Raw genomic sequence first — 7,509 nt, 5'->3', positions numbered from 1 at the left:
GCTTCTGATTCAGAAAAGTACCGTTGATTGTTGAATGGCTTATTTTTTTCTTGAAATGAATCTCTCAGGTTTTCAATTTTTTTGTAAAGTTGTCGGGTCAGTTTCGCAAACAGCGATGCGTGTTCTGGAAATTTGAGTTTTTTAAATATGTTTCTGCGTAGAGATTATGGCCTCCTTTCTTTTGCTTTTTTGATCTGATATATCCTATCTTTTGTTTATGAGTTGTAATGACAAGGTCGTTTCTAGAAGTGTTAATTATGCAACTATGCTGAATTAGTGTTTGTTTAATTCCTAAATTATCTTTTGACATAAGTATTAGAATGATGAACCAACAACCAAATGTCAGCTCAATTTGCTGAAATGTTAGTTTTTAGGTTTTTTGTGAGGTTATCTTAATACTCGGGTGGTTTTGTCGTGGCAAGAAGGGTCAGGGAGAGTCTCTTCTTTCAAAAGAAAGATTTTTTTCCAGCTCCTGAAAAAATGAGGCTTTGTTTACATCTAAATAAAATTGTTCGTACTTACAGGGGGATCAATACGAGATCGAGAGTTGGAGAATAGTAAAGCAATTCACAAGGTTCAGGTATAATTAGAACGCAGGTAGATCGTTAGATACTATTTTAGTTTTAACTAATGCTAAAAGTTGTTTTAGGACTGAGTCATTTGAGAGGTGGGATTCAAGTGAAGGGTGAGTAACCGAAGTTCTAATTAGCCTAATTTGAAAGGTAATTTTCTACGAAAAATTTCAGTTAGTCCTGGGTCGTATGTAAGCGATGGAAAATGAAACGAAAGTTGGGGTCGTTATACATTAAATTACGAGGTGAGATTGAAATTGTGAAGAGATCCAAGCAAAACCTTGATGATGTGGCTTTGAAATCAGATTAAGGTACATGTTTTGAATAAGAATTTAAGATTTAGATTCAAGGTTGATTTAGCTTCAGATATTGATGATCTGGTTATGAATTAACTTAGTTGCTTAGAAGTTCTGTTTTTTTATTAGATGAAGAAAAAAAAACAGAGATGAACCTCAATAAGCAAGGAAACATAATTTTTTGCATGAACTGATTCTTAAGTAGTTTTTCCTAGGTAACGTTTGTATTTTTGAATTTTTGATTGAAAAAACTTTAAAATTTAAAGAATTTACAAAATTAATGCAGATTTGAAGTTTTGAAGTATATATCAGTTCTTTGTCGACAGCGCGTTTATGTATAGCTTCAAATACTTGTAATATATTCAAAAAATACGTTTTATGCAAAAAATTTTACGGCTGCAATATTGGCTTGATTTGACTAGACTTATTGAGACTTGGAGTTAAACTAATTCTATTTTCGATTGGTATAACATTTTTATTCCAATTTATGTCTGGTTTTTCTAAATTTAAATTATAATTGGTCTGCGCGAGATTTGTTTGGTCGCAACAGAAGAGTTCATGTTTTGTGTAGCTTTTTCATAGAGTAATTTTGGAAAGTGTACAACGTCTGTTAGTAACGCTAGCTTATTTTTGACCGATAGATTTGTGCAACTTCTAAGACTAATACCGATCCTAATTTTTCCTGAATATTTCCTAGCCTCAAAAGATCTAGTATATACTGGTATTCTAACGAGGTTAGAGGAGAGGAAGAGCAACCGCTTTCTTAGTTAAATTTTTTCTTCTCTGGCTGAAACTATAAATAGTTGCAGCTTTACAAATTATTGTAAGTTATGTATCATGATTGGTTAGTTCTAAGTATTTTACAGAGATAATTGTCAAGAATATAATTGAGTATATAAAGTACTTGTTTTGAACTGGTTCCAAAATTTAAAAATACTTGTTGAAATTTCACAGTGAATTGTTTGACAGTTCTCGATTTACATTTTTTTAGTGATTGGAATTATTGAAGCATCAGAAGACTGAAGCAAGTCTCATTATGGGTATTGTAAATTACGAGTACTGTATCTATAAGTTCTACTTAGGTGTTCCCTCCTGTTGCAGTCTTTTTAAAAAACAACGTTTATCCTACTACTTTTTGTATAAAATTTTGTAAGTCAAGCATTTTTTTGTCCAAGAGTTTTGTTATTCAACAAACATGAAAAAACGTGAAAACTGTTAGATAAAAGCTACTGTGAGTAATTTCTGGTTATTTTTTTCTTAAGGAAAAATGTTTATCCAAACAGTTTTTGTATATCAAAAATGTAAGATGCGCTTTTTTCATTACAAATTAAAAGCTCGTCTTTAATGACAACTAAAAACGCTGTTAACTGTTATTCAAATTTTTTTTAAAATGTGTTTCATAATTTCTGAAAAAATAGATCATCATCGTCTGTAGAGAAATTTTGTGTCATACAATTTTAACACATTGCAAAAGTAAGAAATTAGTTTTTTTGTCAACAAACACTTTCTTTGGGCCCAGCTAGCCTCAAAAATTAGTTCAGGTTTTTTCTCAATCTTTTTTTCGAAATTGTATGAAAGAAGTATGGGATTTTTTTTACCATACATTGCATTTATGGAATTGTATGATAAGTGTTTTTGTCGTAGAGATTTAATTGATGAGCGTTTTCAGTGTGTGGAGAACAACTCGGAACAAAAGACATAATTTTATAATCAATTATCCGTTTTCTACGATTTTATTCAATTTTACAATCAATGGGTTGACTGTTGTCGTTGTCACCATTTCGTAATATATAGCTAATATGTACACCAAATTGTAAAAATAAACTTTAGATTCAACTCAGAAGCTATTTTTATAATTTCACTACATTTATATATGTTGCCAAGCAGATGCATGTAGTTTCCAGAGTCTTGATGGTGTTGTTATTTGTTTGTTGTTTGTTTGGCAATCTATTCTTGGTCTAATTGCGTGCAATCTCCATCTCATTGTATTCCTGAATGAGGGCGCAGCATCCGAAAATTTGCAGGCAGATCATGTCTTCCATTATAGTCAGCAGGTGCAGGTGGTCGTCTTTCTCTTTCCTCTCAATTCCACGGTGTGCTCTCACCTAAAGAATTGTAGTTTTGGTCAAACATGATTCATTATTCAAAATTAAGCTACTGTATTTATAATAACAATTAGAGAAAAATCAAGTGAAGAACGTGCGGGCAATACAATTACTCTCGCTGTTACAATTGATTGAAAATATTTAAAAAGTTCAAGCGTTTTTTTATTGAAAAATCAAGTAGCTCTTGTAGTCTTTTTTCACGTGAACGTGTCAAGAATAACGCACAATTCATTTTTCACTTGTTTTTGAGATAAAAAAAAGGGTGAATAATTTTTAGAGTGTACGAAAGCCGCCTTTTTACAATTAATCAACCAGAAATTGTTGTTCAGTAGAGAGCAATAAAATATTTTTACAGCTAAAAAAACGTTACACCAAGAATTTTTTGTATTTCAATAAGTTCAAAAAACCAAAATCCATTTCGACTTTTTTTTCACACCATAAATCAAAATTGTTGTTTATCCAATAGTTCGATAACAAAAACTCAGGTTTACGGCCTGAGAGAAAATCAGCGTTCTAAATTCTCACAAAAAGTGCAAGTTACCGTAAACTAAACTCTTTTTTGTTGTGAGAATTTAAAGCGATCATTTTGTTCTCAGACCATAAATCAGAGTTTATGTTATTGAGGCAGTGTACAATACAAACAACAATTCTGATTGATGGTGTGAAAAAGACAACGAATGTCGAAACAATTTTTGATTTGTTCTATTTGGTTTATTTTTTTAGAAGTCCATTCTATTTCAAAAGCTCAGTTGGATCTACTTAATAATCGCCCTTCCCTTCGTATTTACTTAAGAACTGCCACCCCTATTACTGAAAGCAGTAAATACCAGTTGAGCGTTTTATTTGAAATTCGAACTTTGCTGCAATCTGATTGGCCGAAAATGCGACAACTTAACCTACTTAACAATTGCCCCCCTTTCTTAAAAAAGGGGGGGGGGGCAACTGTTAAGTAGATCCGCTCAGTTAAATGGAGAAAGCAGGCTACCTTTTGTCGGACTCCGATTCGGCAAGGCAGACATGGGAAGAAGCCGTGCAGACAGCAGTTCTCCCCAACTGATTCGCCGATCTTACCGGCCAGATAGCACGGGAACAGAACGGCCAGAATACAAGTCTTGCACTGGTCGAAGCAGCCGAACAATCCGTGGTTCCATTCACCCATTTTGATTATTTATTTGTTTGTTTGTTTTTTTTTGCAAACGGAAATATTACTTTTTTAAGCCTAAAACAAACAATATACATCAACACATCACAATATAAATCTAAAATCAAGTCATTACTATATGCTGTTATGGATATATGAAGTTAATGGTTCAAAACTGAATCAATCAAATAAAGCCATGCTAGTCTTATCAGGTTTTGCATTGATTTTTCCGAGGCACCCCTCCACTTTATATCCAATTAAAATAGTTTTGTATATGAAGATTGGAGCTAATCTGTACTGATATTTTCTACGCCGTTTTTTTAAATGTTATGCCGCTTATGGTCTTTTAAGTCACTCAATATACTCTTTTCGCTGTTAATGAATTATCATGACTTTCAAGCAATTCAATTTTAAACTTCCGAAAAAATTTACGTAATAATCTGAGCAAATTCACGTCGCAAAAACATTAAAAATTCAAAATTTAAAATTACGCTCAATTACGACTTTAAAATTACGCTCAAAAAAACATCTTACCTGTGTTAGATTACGCTCTATGCACCTGAACCGATGATCAAATCAATGAAAAAAAGGTATATTTTTAAGTAGTTGGTACTCAAATCTTTTTAAACATAGCTTTGTTTGGTTTGTTTTGGTAATTTTTGATGTTGCCAAGCCCCGGCCAAGATTATTCCACCAACGCTTACGCGCTGTTCATTTTTAATCAAATTTTAATGCGTGCAAAAAAGACTGGCGTAAGAAAAAGTACACAAAAACTGAAAAAATCATGCCATTATAAACAGAAAACACCGTAAAGAAAAGTGAATATCAACTTTAAACAACACGTATGTAAAAACGAATCTGACAGCTGAACAGTACATTTATGAGAGTTGCTGGTTATGACTAAAAAGTTAAAGTTTAATTTATGGTCCAGATTTGGAAGTAAAAATCAAAACTCTTATTTATGACGCAAATAGTTTACAGCAATAGAAAAAGCTACATAATTGTTTTGCATGATTGTCCAAAATGCATCAAATTGATTTATACAATTCATGCGTTAACCTAATTCTTATTCCAAGATTGGACAACTTATGAGGAGGAATTTCAGGGTTCGTGTTTTTTTGTTAGTTGTTAGCAACTCTCTGAGTTGTCGCGTTGCAAGGAATTCGCCTAATTCACAATCTTAGTTTCATAGCCGTCTATATATTTAGGAACAAAAAAATTAATTCCCGCAAAAAAAAAATCGGATCAACCGTACAATACCCCCCCCCCCCCCCCACCCCAAATCAACTTAGGGGAGAGAAAATACTAATTTTTCATCATGAGTGAAATAACTTTGAGGAGAAAGTTATATCACTTCACTAAAAAAAATAATTTATCGGAGCCTAATGTAGAATCGGTGATTCTACTGTATTACATACTATAGTAACCTGAGCGTAAGATTGCTTCGTCATTAAGTTAAGAAGTACAGCAAACAAACAAACAAAGGGTCGAGTTCAAAATAGTTCACTCTTCGAAAATATCGTCACTCCTATGCCAGAAAACAAAATTTGACAAAACTGGCTACCATTTCCGGTTTTATGCCCTAAGTAAACAAACCCACCCGTAATTTCCGGAGTTCATTTCTCGGCTTCCAATGATCACAGGGAGCTGAAACTTGAAGGGATGATAGTTAATGGCAAGATAAATGTTGTGTTATAGTTTGAATCTTTTCCAACGGGTGGAGCGGAAGTTGATAGGACTTGAAAAACCACCCCTTAGACCGGAAATAGGCAATCAACGCAAAATAATGCACAGTGCCATAATGATTTTTTTGCAGCAATTGACATAAGATACGAACTCCGAAAAACGACCCCTTCTGAGTGAAAACCCTCCGGTGACTCCTTCCCGCTTGACCCCTGGGTGACCTCAAGTTGACTTTTGGGCGTCTTGACCCCAAAATTGCATAGAAAACTTCGAGGTTAACACCGAAAAGTGGCGTATTCCCCAACCCAACCCCTGGAATTGAGAATGGGTCACCTTGCTAAAACTTGGAAAGAAATTTATTAATGGGACTTAGAGAAGAAGATGATAGCCATACAATTTTTTAATGCAACCTTGGAGTAGTAGAGTTAATTCAAAGTGGACTGGGTAAACATTGGGCTCAGTTTAGCTCAGCGAGTGATCTATTAAAAGCAATTCAACTACACTAAAGAATAGTAGTCCCAGAGGAAAAACTGATAGTAATAGGACCACAGCTTGAGAATTAAGTCTCCTAAATTATATGAACGGACGGGGAACTTAAATAGTTCCCCGGAGATGACTTTTCGGTTTGATTTGACCTCTAATAGGCAAACCACTTTACCTTGATAGCTAGAAGGTCGCGTTTGGAATAGAGTATAGATAGAAATTTAAGATGCTTGGAATGAAATAGCTATCCATGAAAAATGTCTCCCCCTACCCTTGGGAGGTCAGAACGTTAACGAAATAACTAAAATAAAGACCTTGGGAGGGTCACTGAGTAAATATAGGTTGATTTGTATTAGAGGGCTTAACTCACTGAGGTCAGGAATCAGCTGATTAAAATTGTATGACATTTGTTTGCTTGGTCAAATTGTGACACCTACTGCATACTGGGTATCTAATATGCGTGACAAGATTGATAAAAGAAACCGAGCTTGGCACGTGGCAGTGTTGACAGGGGGAGGGATATCGTCTTAAAACACGTGCGGACGGTTGACTTAAGTGAATGTCAGACTGATAGGGAGTATCGTGACCTAACTAAAACTTAGTTTGAAGAAAGATAGGAATTGAAGGGTACCGGAGAGCCTTTAAGAGTCAGAGCAGTTGTTAGCTACTATTAAGAGTGGTTGGTTCTCAGTCATCGAAGAGAGCAATTGATACTGAGAGAGAATATAGTTGGTTCTCAGTTAGTTAAAGAGAACAATTGTTGCTATTTAGTCAAGTAGTTGTCTCGGAGTAAGAGAACATTTGTAGCAGAAACAGTAGAAAGTTGGTTCTCATCACAGGATTATCTAGAGAGAGAGAGAGAGAGAGAGAGAGAGAGAGAACAATTTAGTGATAGTGGAATCTGTTGAAGTCAAATTGCAATTAGGCAAATCGGCCGATAAATTGCCGACCTTTTGCTCTTGATTTGATTATTAGATTATAACCTGGCCACTCTCAGTTTCCTGTAATTTAACATATGTTTATCTGAACTAAATTACAAATGGAAGTTCTTGCGTTTGTATCGATTCGACAAGACAACCTGAAAGGAGTACACAAAAAGGAGTATAATACAATACAGAATAGTTGCCACCAAAATAACCCTTTCGGGATTGTAGATAGTAGTGAATATCGGTCACCCCGCTGAATTTACTACCCAAGGGACCACTTTAGTGCCAATTTGCTTCCCAAGG

General features: G+C 34.5%; 1 long non-coding RNA gene across 1 annotated transcript; it reads right to left on the bottom strand.

Annotated features, from left to right (window-relative positions):
• Positions 1-4,102: 4,102 nt before the first annotated feature.
• On the bottom strand, positions 4,103-4,985 carry LOC134851721 (uncharacterized). Its single transcript, XR_010164251.1, has 2 exons — positions 4,649-4,985; positions 4,103-4,192 (listed from the first exon to the last, which is right to left on the bottom strand). It is a non-coding gene; the product is annotated as an uncharacterized LOC134851721 (long non-coding RNA).
• Positions 4,986-7,509: the final 2,524 nt, after the last annotated feature.

This window comes from Symsagittifera roscoffensis, chromosome 7, assembly GCF_963678635.1.
Source record: "Symsagittifera roscoffensis chromosome 7, txSymRosc1.1, whole genome shotgun sequence".
NCBI classification, from domain to species: domain Eukaryota; kingdom Metazoa; phylum Xenacoelomorpha; order Acoela; family Convolutidae; genus Symsagittifera; species Symsagittifera roscoffensis.
Note: the sequence above shows the minus strand (reverse complement) of the source record. Positions and strands in the feature narration are given on the sequence as shown.